Source organism: Zea mays, unplaced genomic scaffold (genome assembly GCF_902167145.1).
Source record: "Zea mays cultivar B73 unplaced genomic scaffold, Zm-B73-REFERENCE-NAM-5.0 scaffold_136, whole genome shotgun sequence".
NCBI lineage: Eukaryota > Viridiplantae > Streptophyta > Magnoliopsida > Poales > Poaceae > Zea > Zea mays.
The window spans coordinates 57,501-71,149 of NW_023366753.1; the positions used below are offsets into that span (position 1 = coordinate 57,501).

At 36.8% G+C, this 13,649-nt stretch overlaps 1 pseudogene across 1 annotated transcript in view; it reads left to right on the forward strand.

Moving 5' to 3' along the window:
• Positions 1 to 13,304, forward strand: part of LOC118473791 (NAD(P)H-quinone oxidoreductase subunit 2 A, chloroplastic-like) — a 16,907-nt pseudogene extending 3,603 nt beyond the window's left edge. The window contains exon 1 of the transcript XR_004853649.1: positions 1 to 13,304. This exon is cut by the window's left edge and continues 3,603 nt beyond it. The product of XR_004853649.1 is annotated as an NAD(P)H-quinone oxidoreductase subunit 2 A, chloroplastic-like (transcript).
• Positions 13,305 to 13,649: the final 345 nt, after the last annotated feature.

A 13,649-nucleotide genomic window follows, 5' to 3' on the forward strand; every position in this document is an offset into this window, starting at 1 on the left:
TTTGTATCCTTTGAGCGCACGCCCATAAGTAGCGATCAAGGAAATCGATCAAACGATCCCAATACCGTGAAAGAGAAACTTCCCAGATCCAGGGAAGCTTATCATAAAGGGCTTCAACAAGGGGTTTTATTCGTTCTTTGAGCAAAAAGATAAAGATCGGATAGATTCGAACCGCAATTGCAAAGGTAATAACTACTATGCCAGCCCAAATCATGATCTTCACCAACTTGGATTTGGTTCTCTCGCGAAAATCGCGAGTTGCAGAGATGAGAACCATGAAAAGCAAGATCCCGAATAAGAAAATAGAAACCGAGGAAACCACAAGAGTGAAGACTAGTAGAGTCTCATCTTTTGTCATTCTTTGCTCCTTTTTCACTCAATGATTCATTCGAATTTCCCAACCAAAAATTCTATATGTCTATTCTATGATATTTCTATATATATAGAATATGATATCTAATATGACACCCGATTTGTCAAAGGGATTGGATTGGTGACTTACCCATTCAGTGACTTTGGCACTGGACGTTCCAAAAACGGGTACTATCGGATCGGGTGAATTAGAGAATAGACAGAGGTCCGTTGGCATTTCAGCTTCTCTTCTCCTTTCAGGGCCTATCCGAAAGAGAATCCAGGACCTCTTGGTCCTGAATATCAGAATAGGACGAACGAACCGGCCTCCGCGGATATCTTTGCTTCGGAACAAAACAATTAGCATTAGGCTCGGTCAACTGGAATGTGTATTATCCATATGGGAGATCTTCCAATCGAGAAGATCCATCGATCTGAGACGAAGAGAAAGGGCCCATTTTCTTTACTTATTCAGTTAAACCAAGGATTCGTTATGGAAACAGATAGCAACAACCATTTCATCAGACATGCGTATTTTTGATTATCCGGTGGATTTACACAGTTTCATTAATGCAAATTGTTTGATGTAGTTAGTACTCAGGTTATTCGACGCTCAAGAATTCTTATTTAGGCAGTTCATATCATCCCATACATAGTGTTTTGATCTAAGATTGCAATTCTTCCATGTTTCCGCAGTAGCATATTGTTCCATGGAGCTAGGGTCCAAAATAGGAATCAACAAGTGTTTCCACGACTCTACCGCCCGGCCAATCCTGTTCCACTGAATCCCCTCCCTTTTTCATGGCCACATATCTTTACGGCTAAGGAGTGGGAAATCTTTCTCCTGTTACACAAATGAAATGTTTCATTTCATCCGGGAAAAGCCACCTCTTTCTCCACAAACAATGTCTTTGTCATTTGATCCAGGAGCCTTCCGTTAGATAGGAACAGCTTTGCTAAATACTGAGAACTCTCGGATAGAGTATTAGAATGAAAAGACCATTAATTATATAAGGAAGAGCCCAGGGTTCTAGCCCATTCCCATTCCTAAATCAATAATTCGTAGTGCTTTTGCCTTTCTTGCGTACTCCTGGTGAACCAGTTGCTAGCCATATGTTTAGGAGGCTTTTTTCTCCAGGTACTGGTACTAAGCCGCTTTGCCATCTCTTCATCTTCATCTGCAAAGAATTCTCGACGTGAAAACACAGAGACAAAGGCCTGATCTTTGAATAGGAAAAAGAATGGATCCGAAGGTCCCAAATCAATTGGCTTATTCGAAAAAAGCCTTCTTCTTTGAAAGATATATCTCGTGTCTGGTACTGCATTGTTCCACTCTGCAAGAAGTCCGAATCAGTCTCTTGCACCTCCCCCTTTTTATGATAAATATACCAGAAATAATTCGAATAAATAGCAGTCTCTGACAACTCATCCTCTTTAATCTGCTTGGACCCGCTCCAATACCCATAGGAAAATCCCCAGTCATATTCAGCGTACCTGTCCCTGCAATCAAATAGATTGTCCCAAGGGCCCCATATTCTAGGAGCCCAAGTTATGCTATTGAAAATTCGTTCCTCTAGCAGTTCCGGTTTGACCATTCCGTTCCCTTTTTCAAACTCCACTTCTTTTCATATAGCATCCCTAATCAAAGAGAGAACAATATCCATTTCAAAACATTTCTAACGGATTCCTTGGTTCGGACCGACGAAGTAATGGCACTCGATTATTATCAACCCGACTGCAATCTTTTTCTGTCGGTAAGGATTGCACCAGAGCACCTTCTACTTCTAATAGGCCATGAACTATAGATAGAGAAGAATCATTCTGAGCGAGTCCATAAGAAGCGACCCACTTTTTCATCGGTTCCGGGGGAAGACCAAAGATCTTGCGCGACCGGTCCGCCAGAAAAACTCAAAAGAGAAAGAAGTCTCGTTAATCTCTTCATGCTCGTTCCAAGTTCGAAGTACCGTTTGGCCAAAGAAAAAGCCGCTTCCTGACACGATTGCCTCTTTATATAGATAGATATAGGATCTATGGGGTTATTACTTAGAAGTCTATTTTGTACAAGATCCCCTCCTATCTGATAGAAAAGGGTCCCATGATCCCGAGCCGGTCTTATCTTGGCTCGCAAACCCCAAGTTTGTCTATGAAGAGCTAATCTAATTGTATTAGTTTCTATAATGGATTTCTTATGTGGAATACTAATGGATAGGGCCTCGTTGCTAAGTGCTACAAGATCTAGTGCACTGGAACTCGTGGTTATGGACCCGAATCCTTTAGTATGGAACATTGTCTTTTCCAAGTAAAAACCCCTAGTATATGAAAGAATGAAAAGGTGCTTTCGTTCTTGTGGAATAAGAAGCCCTCGTACCTTAATGAAAGGAAAATAGGAATTTTTCGTTAGGTATTTGACCAAATAGGATTGTCCAGTTCCTATAGAACCTATCACTAAAATACCCGATAGGGCTAAGCGGAACGAAAAGGGTTTTCCATGAGATGGTAAATGAAAACGATTAGCCCCACACGAGGTTTGGGAATAAGTGATTGTCTGATAATGAGCAAGGAATATACGTCTTTCTGCTAAAGAGAATCTATTAAACTCATAATTCATTAGATCCTTGTTAGCAATGTCAACTAGGTATCATAAGTAAATGGATCTCGGTTGTTCAATCCTTTGATAACCAAGGTCATTCTTTGCTAAAGAGAAATGATCACTATGGGTCAGACTCAATAGAATTGGATCCATTCCAAATAGCGAGAATTAGGATTCTTGATCCCTCTCAGTCTCTCTTTCAATTCGAGGATCCGGAGAGGTGTTTTCATAGTCATCTCCGAATATTTGCCATCTCCGAATATTTTCGATTTCATTTTTCTATGATATGTCTTTCTATATGAAAATTGGTTATTTACGATGTACGATGATCCCTGTTAAGCATCCATGGCTGAATGGTTAAAGCGCCCAACTCATAATTGGTAAATTTGCGGGTTCAATTCCTGCTGGATGCACGCGAACGGGAACGGTCTATTGGAATTGGCTCTCTATCCATGGAATCTCATCCATCATCCATACATAACGAATTGGTATGGTATATTCATACCATAACATAAGAACAATAAGAACTCGAATTCTTATCGATACTGGAACTCAGAGCATAGGGGGGAAAGTCGATTTATGGATGGAATCAAATACGCAGTATTTACAGAAAAGAGTCTTCGTTTATTGGGAAAGAATCAATATACTTTTAATGTCGAATCGGGATTCACTAAGACAGAAATAAAGCATTGGGTCGAACTCTTCTTTGGTGTTAAGGTAGTAGCTGTGAATAGCCATCGACTACCCGGAAAGGGTAGAAGAATGGGACCTATTCTGGGACATACAATGCATTACAGACGTATGATCATTACCCTTCAACCGGGTTATTCTATTCCACTTCTAGATAGAGAAACGAACTAAAGGAGAATACTTAATAATACGGCGAAACATTTATACAAAACACCTATCCCGAGCACACGCAAGGGAACCGTAGACAGGCAAGTGAAATCCAATCCACGAAATAAATTGATCCATGGACGGCACCGTTGTGGTAAAGGTCGTAATGCCAGAGGAATCATTACCGCAAGGCATAGAGGGGGAGGTCATAAGCGCCTATACCGTAAAATCGATTTTCGACGGAATCAAAAAGACATATCTGGTAGAATCATAACCATAGAATACGACCCTAATCGAAATGCATACATTTGTCTCATACACTATGGGGATGGTGAGAAGAGATATATTTTACATCCCAGAGGGGCTATAATTGGAGATACTATTGTTTCTGGTACAAAAGTTCCTATATCAATGGGAAATGCCCTACCTTTGAGTGCGGTTTGAACTATTGATTTACGTAATTGGAAGTAACCAATTAGGTTTACGACGAAACCTAGAAATCGATCACTGATCCAATTTGACTACCTCTACGGGATAGACCTCAACAGAAAACTGTTGAGTAACGGCAGCAAGTGATTGAGTTCAGTAGTTCCTCATAGAAAATTATTGACTCTAGAGATATGGTAATATGGAGAAGACAAAATTGTTTGAAGCACGCACAGAACCGGAAGCGCCCCTTGTTTCAAAGAGAGGAGGACGGGTTATTCACATTTAATTTGATGGTCAGAGGCGAATTGAAAGTTAAGCAGTGGTAATTAAGACCCCCGGGTGAAAATAGGGATGTCTCCTACGTTACCCATAATATGTGGAAGTATCGACGTAATTTCATAGAGTCATTCGATCTGAATGCTACATGAAGAACATAAGCCAGATGACGGAACGCGGAGACCTAGGATGTAGAAGATCATAACATGAGCGATTCGGCGGATTTGGATTCCTTTTCTATATATCCACTCATGTGGTACTTCATCATACGATTCATATAAGATCCATCTGTCTAGAGATCGTCATATACATCTAGAAAGCCGTATGCTTTGGAAGAAGCTTGTACAGTTTGGGAAGGGGTTTTTTGAGAAAAAAGAAGAATCTACTTCAACCGATATGCCCTTAGGCACGGCCATACATAACATAGAAATCACACGTGGAAGGGGTGGGCAATTAGCTAGAGCAGCAGGTGCTGTAGCGAAACTGATTGCAAAAGAGGGTAAATTGGCCACTTTAAGATTACCATCTGGGGAGGTCCGTTTGGTATCCCAAAACTGCTTAGCAACAGTCGGACAAGTGGGTAATGTTGGGGTGAACCAAAAAAGTTTGGGTAGAGCCGGATCTAAGTGTTGGCTAGGTAAACGCCCCGTAGTAAGAGGGGTAGTTATGAACCCTGTGGACCACCCCCATGGGGGTGGTGAAGGGAAAGCCCCCATTGGTAGAAAAAAACCCACAACCCCTTGGGGTTATCCTGCGCTTGGAAGAAGAACTAGGAAAAGGAAAAAATATAGTGATAGTTTTATTCTTCGTCGCCGTAAGTAAATACGTAACTAGGAATATGGAAAATTGCATTTTTGGAATTTGCAATAATGCGATGGGCGAACGACGGGAATTGAACCCGCGCATGGTGGATTCACAATCCACTGCCTTGATCCACTTGGCTACATCCGCCCCTTATCCAGCTAAAGGATTTTCTCTTTTTTCCATTCATTATTATTCTATTTATTCTGACCTCCATACCTCGATCGAGATAGTGGACATAGGATGCCACTCTTTAAAATGAAAAAAAGGAGTAATCAGCTGTGACACGAAAAAAAACGAATCCTTTTGTAGCTCGTCATTTATTGGCAAAAATCGAAAAGGTCAATATGAAGGAGGAGAAAGAAATAATAGTAACGTGGTCCCGGGCATCTAGCATTCTACCCGCAATGGTTGGCCATACAATCGCGATTCATAATGGAAAAGAACATATACCTATTTACATAACAAATCCTATGGTAGGTCGCAAATTGGGGGAATTCGTGCCTACTCGGCATTTCACGAGTTATGAAAGTACAAGAAAGGATACTAAATCTCGTCGTTAATTGAATTCAGAATAGAAAGATTCAGAATAAACAAAGAAATACCCAATATCCTGTTGGAACAAGATATTGGGTATTTCCGGCTTTCCTTCCTTCAAAAATTCCTATATGTTTAGGAGAAAAACCTTATCCATTAAGGTAAGGAACTTCAAGAGCAGCTAGGTCTAGAGGGAAGTTGTGAGCATTACGTTCGTGCATTACCTCCATACCAAGATTAGCACGGTTGATGATATCAGCCCAAGTATTAATAACGCGACCTTGGCTATCAACTACAGATTGGTTGAAATTGAAACCATTTAGGTTGAATGCCATAGTACTAATACCTAAAGCAGTGAACCAGATCCCTACTACAGGCCAAGCAGCCAAGAAGAAGTGTAAAGAACGAGAATTGTTGAAACTAGCATATTGGAAGATTAATCGACCAAAATAACCGTGAGCAGCCACAATATTATAAGTCTCTTCTTCCTGACCAAATTTGTAACCCTCATTAGCAGACTCATTTTCAGTGGTTTCCCTGATCAAACTAGAGGTTACCAAGGAACCATGCATAGCACTGAATAGGGAACCGCCGAATACACCAGCTACACCTAACATGTGAAATGGATGCATAAGGATGTTGTGCTCTGCCTGGAATACAATCATAAAGTTGAAAGTACCAGATATTCCTAAAGGCATACCATCAGAGAAACTTCCTTGACCAATAGGGTAAATCAAGAAAACAGCAGTAGCAGCTGCAACAGGAGCTGAATATGCAACAGCAATCCAAGGGCGCATACCCAGACGGAAACTAAGTTCCCACTCACGACCCATATAACAAGCTACACCAAGTAAGAAGTGTAGAACAATTAGCTCATAAGGACCGCCATTGTATAACCATTCATCAACAGATGCAGCTTCCCAAATTGGGTAAAAATGCAATCCGATCGCCGCAGAAGTAGGAATAATAGCACCAGAGATAATATTGTTTCCATAAAGTAAAGAACCAGAAACAGGCTCACGAATACCATCAATATCTACTGGAGGAGCAGCGATGAAGGCGATAATAAATACGGAAGTTGCGGTCAATAAGGTAGGGATCATCAAAACACCGAACCATCCAATGTAAAGACGGTTTTCGGTGCTAGTTATCCAGTTGCAGAAGCGACCCCACAGGCTTGTACTTTCGCGTCTCTCTAAAATTGCAGTCATGGTAAGATCTTGGTTTATTCAAATTGCAAGGACTCCCAAGCACACGTATTAACTAGAAAGAAAATAGATAATAGAAGGCTTGTTATTTAACAGTATAACATAGTCTATATACCAATGTCAACCAAGCCAGCCCCAACGATTGGATTTTCGTATAACTTCATTTACCAAATCCAAAAATTTGGGAAATTAAGTTAGTAAAAATGAAAAACTCAGATTGCTCTTTTCTATTTTCCATATGGGTTGCCCGGGACTCGAACCCGGAACTAGTCGGATGGAGTAGATAATTCTTCCTTGTTACAATAGAAAAAACCCCTCCCCAAATCGTGCTTGCATTTTTCATTGCACACGACTTTCCCTATGTGGAAATAGCCAATTTCTATTCCGAAGAGGAAGTCCACTAATTTTGAGAATTTTTAATTAGTTAAAGTGATTCACCTACTATGGAACATTTCAGAATGGAAAATGTGCAAGTTTTATCTTGATATCGATCTTTTCTAGTTTATTAATTTTGTCTAATGATTAATTAAGAGTAAGAGGATTCACCAGGTCATTGATACGGATAATATCCAAATACCAAATACGCTCACTGTGTGATCCATGGAAAGAAAAGTGAATTGTTTTGGTGAACATCAAAGAAAAAACTTGCTCTTCTTCCGTAAAAAATTCTTCTAAAAATACCGAACCCAATCGTTGCATAAAAGTTCGTACCGTACTTTTATGTTTACGAGCTAAAGTTCTAGCACATGAAAGTCGAAGTATATATTTTAGTCGATACAAAGTCTGTTTTTTCGAAGATCCACTATGATAATGAAAAATATTTCTACATATCCGACCAAAACGATCAAGAATATCCCAATCTGATAAATCAGTCCAAACGGGTTTACTAATAGGATGCCCCGATCCAGTACAAAATTGAGCTTTTGATAAGGATCCGACAAGGGGAGTTGCAAGGACTGTGGTATCGAATTTTTTCATTCGAGTATCTATTAGAAAAGAATTCTCCAGCATTTGATTCCTTACTAACAAAGTATTTATTGGTACACTTGAAAGGTACCCCAGAAAATCGAAGCAAGAGTTTGTTAATTGGTTTAGACGAATCCTTTGTGGTTGAGTCCAAAAAGAGAAAAAATATTGCGAGAAATTGACAAGGTAAGATTTCCATTTCTTCTTCAAAAGAAGAGTGCCTTTTGATGCAAGAATTGCCTTTCCTTGATATCGAACATAATGCATAAGAGGATCCATAAAGAACCATATGGTTTTCCGAAAAAACCCCGGGTACATTACACCAAAATGTTCCATCTTCCCAGAAAAGATGATTCGTTCCAGAAAGGTTCCAGAAGATGTTAATCGTAAGCAAGAAGATTGTTTATGAAGAAACAACAAGAAAAATTCATATTCTGATACATAAGAGTTATATAGGAATCGAAATAGTCTTTTATTTTCTTTTTTCAAAAGAAAAATGGATTTCATTGAAGTAATAAAACTATTCCAATTCGAATAATAGTGGAGAAAGAATCGCAATAAATGCAAAGAGGGAACATCTTGAATCCGGTATTCAAGGAGTTGAACCAGGATTTCTAAATGGATAGGATAGGGTATTTTTATATGTGATAGATAATGTAAATGCAAAAATTTGTCTTCTAAAAAGGGAAATATTGAATGAATAGATTGTAAATTTTGAAAATTTGGTATTTCTTTTTCTTCCGGACAAGATAGTTGCCCTAGCGAGAGTGGGATTTCTACAACGATCGCAAACCCCTCAGATAGAATCTGAGAATAAAACTCAGAATAAAAATAATTACGGTGATCCAACAATCGATCTTGGTTAGGATAATTAACCGAATTAATTAAAAAATTCTGCTGATACATTCGAATAATTAAACGTTTCACAAGTAGTGAACTAAATTTCTTGTTATTACAACCAAAAATTTCCACGGGTTCGGAACCATTTAATCCATAATCATGAGCAAATGCATAAATATATTCCTGAAAGAGAAGTGGGTAGACGAAGTAGTGTTGACGAGATTTCTGTTTTTCTGAATACCCTTCGAATTTTTCCATTTGTATTTCTACTTGAAATAGAGAAAAAAAGCATTTCTCGGTTTATCAAATGATGATACATAGTGCAATATGGTCAGAACAAGGTGTTGCATAATACAAACCCAGGAAAGAAAGGGAGTCTAATCCATAGAACTTTTTCCACTCCTTTTCTATCTAATTAGTTTATGTTTGTTCTAATTATAAAACAAACAAGAACAAATCTTTTATTTTTGCAGGCCAATCGCTCTTTTGACTTTGGAATACAGTCTCTTTATCAATATACTGTTTCTTTTACACATTCAATTCATAACATCTCTTTTCAATCCATAATCAAGAATAATTAGGATTTCTAAAAAAAAAAAGTAAAGGGTCCATTCATAGGAAAACCTAACCTTTCCCCACATTAGGCACTAATCTATTTTTAACGTCTAATTAGATCGGGGAATCCTTCCAATTAACCAATTAAGAAGTTAAGCTCGTTGCTTTTTTTTTATTTTACCAGAATTAGAGCCAGGCTCTATCCATTTATTCACTAGACCCAGAAAATCAGAATTTTTTTTATTAAAAAAAAAAAAAGAAATTGATTTTATTACGACATGCTATTTTTTCCATTCATTACCTTTGAGGATCAGTCGTGGTCTTCTAGACTCTACCAAGAGTCTGGACGAATTTGTTGCTTCATCCAAATGTGTAAAAGATCATAGCCGCACTTAAAAGCCGAGTACTCTACCATTGAGTTAGCAACCCGGATAAAATAGGATCTCTTAGATACGATCAAAATCTAAAAATCGATGAAATTATACCACATTGAATTAGCAAGACATCAAAAGAAAGATTTTCTAATCCATTAAAAACACTCAAATACAAAAATGAACAGATCCGGTTAAATTTCACTAAGGCTAAGGGTAAAAAAAAAAAGCAGCCCCAATCACAATGGCAAAATTGTGATTTTTTTGGCAATTTAAAGAAGTAAAATAATCTTGTATGTGTATGAGAGTACATGCAAGAGGGGCAACCCTATCATTTGAATGAAGTGTAGACAGAAATACCTAATATGGAGTGACAATAAAGAGACCCATCTATCTACAAATTCTATTTGTTCAATAGACCTTTGTCAATGCAAATACAATGTAATTAGATATAAAAAGGAAATAAAATAGGGACTTTTGTTGGATTGGCACGACATAAATGCAGCAAAAAAAAAATAGGACTAAGAAAGAGGCAAATTGTGTCTAAATAATTAAGGGGTACTAAGGACCCTCTCCTACTTTTTTATTCATTTAGTTCTTCAATTAACTCAAAGTTCTTTCTTTATCTTTAAAGAATTCTGCCTTCCTTAAAATATCATAAACTGTTCTTGTAGGTTGAGCACCCTTTTCAAGGAAATAGAGAATAGCTGGAACATTTAAACAAGTTTGATTCTTTATCGGATCATAAAAACCTACTTTTCGAAGATCTCTTCCTTCTCTTCGAGATCGAACATCAATTGCAACGATTCGATAGATAGCTTATTGGGATAGATGTAGATAAACAACCCCCCCCTAGAAACGTATAGGAGGTTTTCTCCTCATACGGCTCGAGAAAATGATTCGAATTTCTGTCTATAATGCAATCTGTCTATAATGCAAATAGATAGAAATTCGATTATGACTTGCATTAATTTCCTTAAAGAAAAGAAAAAACAAATTTCATTTATACTCATGACTCAAGTTGGCTAATTTTTACTGACAAACTTCAAAAGAAAAACCCTTCGAAATTTTTTGAGTCGTCTCTAAACTCTTTTCTTTATCTCATCTCGAACAAATTGACTTTTATTCCTTATTCAGATCTAATTCTATTGTTGAGACGGTTGAAAATCGTGTTTACTTGTTCCGGAATCCTTTATCTTTGATTTGTGAAATCCTTGGGTTTAGACATTACTTCGGGAACTCCTATTCTTTTTTCTTTCAAAAGAGTAGCAACATACCCTTTCTTTTTTCTTATTTCCTTCGATAAAGCATTTCACTCTTCTATAGAAATCAAATATGAACAATTGATTCAGATAGACTTTTCATCAAAAAAGTTTTTCCAATCTTCCAAAATTAGACTTTTTCTTATTTTAACCTTTTGATTTCTATATTAAGGATAGACTGACAAAGTTGGCCTAATTTATTAGTTTTCACTAACCCTAGATTCTTTCCCTTGATCAAAAAGAAATTCTGTCCTCTCGAGCTCCATCGTGTACTATTTACTTTACTTACAAACAACCCAGCGAAAATTCGGTTCGGGACGAATAGAACAGACTATGTCGAGCCAAGAGCATTTTCATTACTATGGAAAATGATGGATAGGCAAATCCACAATCGATCATGTCCTTCAAGTCGCACGTTGCTTTCTACCACATCGTTTTAAACGAAGTTTTACCATAACATTCCTCTAATTTCATTGCAAAATGGTATCGAGAATTGATCCAATATGGATGGAATCATGAATAGTCATTGCTTTTGTATACTAATTCAAACCTGCTATCTATGGAGAAAATTGGATAAAAGAAATAAGTATTTATCGGGGAACACTCTGCAAAGATACAATTTATTTAAACCCATATTCTATCATATGAATGAAACATAGTTCGAAAAAGAGGAATAAAATAGTTTACTTAAGACTTATTTATTATTATTATTGAATTTCCATTTTCAACAGAGAACTCAAGATGATTAATCCTGAAATGAGAAGGATCCACTCTTTCCCAACAAATAAACTATCAACCTCAAAAAAAGTGGAATTAATTTAATGAATTAATCTATTTTTCTGTAACAAAAACAATTAACTATATAAACAAATAAGCTATGCCAATGAAAAGATTGGTCGTTTTTGAGTAGTTCTAAAATTCTCATACTTCTTCGACTCGAATAACAAAAGAAAGAACTCAAAATAAAAAATAAGAAAAGTACGATTTTTTCGAATCCATTCTATCCAACGAACAGTTCTTACCTTAACCTTACCGAAATGGATCATTCTGGATATTTAAAGAATCACAGATCGAGATCGTTTTCGCTTAACCAAAGAAAAGAAGGACGCTTCTTTTTTACTAATAATACAAGAAAACAAATAATACAACAAAAATCTATCTCTATCATAAAGGGATAGGTCTCATTTTCTATACAGTGTTTTACCTCATTAATTTTTTTTTTTTTTACTTACTTTAGTTCTTTAGTTTTGGGAAAATAAATAGGGGGTACTTCTTTTCTTTCATATTGGGTGTCAAATGGATCCTGTAAGAATTCCCACTTCATAGATACGGGGTATAAAGTTTATCCAAAAAGTTCCAATTTCAAAACACATATTCAAAACACATATGAGTAATGAGTAGTAGGGGCATATCCTGAATGTGCCTGATAGACAAAAATTTTTCATGAAAATAAAGATATTAAATTTGACTGGACTTGACACTTTATTTTTTGTTTTCTGAGAAAGAAAAAAATGCTTAGAAATGCATCTAATCTACGAGTTCATAAGAGATAATTATTCTCTTTAATAAACTTTTGTGTCGTGCAGGGCACAATACGATTCTATCTTTCGCTTCATCAGAAAAAATCTGGGACGAAAGGATTCGAACCTCCGAGTAACGGGACCAAAACCCGCTGCCTTACCACTTGGCCACGCCCCATGTCATTTCGTTTTATGAAACACTAATAAACACTATTATTTTTATATATTATTCGTCAATCCCACTTCAATTACCTAAAAAATGAGGGATATTTTCTTGCTAGGATTCTAGACATGCAGATAATATAGAATCCAAAAAATGCATTGATCATTACATGGAATTCTATTAAGATATTATATGAAAGTCGAATTTCTTCCATTCTCATTTGAGAATGCGAATACAAGGAGGTATTTTGTGTTTGGGAAAGTCCGAAGAAAAAAGGATTTGGAATCTACCTTTTCTTTTGCTTTTTCCCTTATAAAAATAACTCAATCAAAATCCAATTATCTACTCTACAAGAATGAAATGCTTGTTATGCCTAATATACTTAGTTTAACCTGTATCTGTTTTAATTCTGTTCTTTGTCCGACTAGCTTTTTCTTCGCCAAATTACCCGAAGCTTATGCCATTTTCAACCCAATCGTGGATGTTATGCCTGTCATACCTGTACTCTTTTTTCTATTAGCGTTTGTTTGGCAAGCTGCTGTAAGTTTTCGATGAAATCTTTACTATTCTGCCTGCCAAATTGAATGATGTATTCATTCCAAAAAAAAAAATGGATAAGAGCCGAGAAGTCTTATATTATGAACCTTCGATTCTAAAATGAAAATTCTTCTACATTGAATGTATAGCTGCAGCAATAAATTTTGATCAGCCTTTCTACCCCCTGCGCCTACGTTGAACAGGTACCTTTAGGTACCCACACAATACCTAAACTAATTTTTGATATTGATAAGAGTGCTTATTATAAAGCAATTCTTGCAATTTTTTTAAGAATTGATTTTTGCATTTTTAGGTGTCAAAATAAAGAAAACCCATCCTAGTGGATCCGTGTGGTAAGGAAAAATGGGTAATCTATTCCTTAACAAAAAAAATTTTGGAGATTATG